We start from the raw sequence: 1,314 nt of genomic DNA, 5'->3' as shown, positions 1-1,314 counted from the left end.
GAATTTTCATTTTTGGCTGAAATATTCCTTTAATCTTCCTGGCCTACTTTTGTGATAACATTGGTAGTCTATTAACTGTAAATATACACAATTCACGGCTTGTCTGTACACCGAGGGACGAGTCAAAATGATTGTCTTCAGTAATCGACAGGCTGCCTCAGATGTGGCAACTTATTTTCACAGATTTTACTAATGTCTGACATACTGAACCAGCTTAAAGCCAACATGAAATGATATTCACAACCCATTTTACTTCCATAATGTGATGTATTCCACTGTATAGCGACGTATTGTTATTTGCTATTGTTGCCTAAATTGTCATTTTTGCAGCCTAGGTGACATCAGCCGAAAAATAATGTTGTTTCATATGGAGCAAGTTGAAGATTATAAAGAAAACAATTATTGTTTGTGCACAATAAAACCCAAAATCTGAATTAATAAAGTAAATAGGGTCCATTTCGATTTCATGTTGACTTTAATATCCTCCTAGCTGTGAAAACTGAGCGAGGCAAAATGATGGGTAGCAGAATACAGTAGAGATCACACATCAACGGTAAAACAATTAAATTTCTATCTAATGAAGCACTGAAAGGCAATATAAACATTTATTGACCAGACCGAATATACATGGTATGTTAGCCCACCTGTGCAGTAAAGAATATCAACCTCACATGATAATGAATGGATGCATTTGAGCTCCACTTTAACTACGCAACTGTACACTATTTACACATAAAACACCAAAACATCAGTGGAACTAAAATAAATTTGTGGTTTTGAAATGTGTCGCATTTTCAAAAACAAAAACATTTCCTCCGCCCCTTCACGACCCATATATTGTGCAAAAGGAAAACGATCCTGTCCATTGCTTTGTCCTCTTATTGAAACAAGGAAGCAATCATTTAAAACAAAGTCAAATCAACATCAAGCTCGAAATCTACTATTGCTTTGATTAACTCTGCCATACATTTCCTCAGCCCGTGATATGACTTCAGTCTTACTGTCTGAATTCGCCCCAGATTAACTTGTTTTGGGAAAAAACAAACATCCGAGCTGAAAGCGACTGCAGTCTCTCGTGGAATTCCGGAGGTAATAATATCGTTGAATGAGGTCATGGAAAAATGCTATACATTCAGCCCAGAGACACCTGATCCCAAGTTAATAGTCCTACCTGGAGATGTGCCACACTTTTCCAAAATATTCCACTCAACATTTCAGTCCAGTTCCTCCTGTCACTTTAGTTTAGAGGCTTTGCACAAACGAAACAGTAACCGTTTGTCCATCTATCCAGCGTTTTTTTTTTTTTTCATCAGT

This window comes from Sinocyclocheilus rhinocerous, unplaced genomic scaffold (genome assembly GCF_001515625.1).
Source record: "Sinocyclocheilus rhinocerous isolate Xijiao unplaced genomic scaffold, SAMN03320098_v1.1 scaffold2277, whole genome shotgun sequence".
Taxonomy (NCBI): domain Eukaryota; kingdom Metazoa; phylum Chordata; class Actinopteri; order Cypriniformes; family Cyprinidae; genus Sinocyclocheilus; species Sinocyclocheilus rhinocerous.
Note: the sequence above shows the minus strand (reverse complement) of the source record.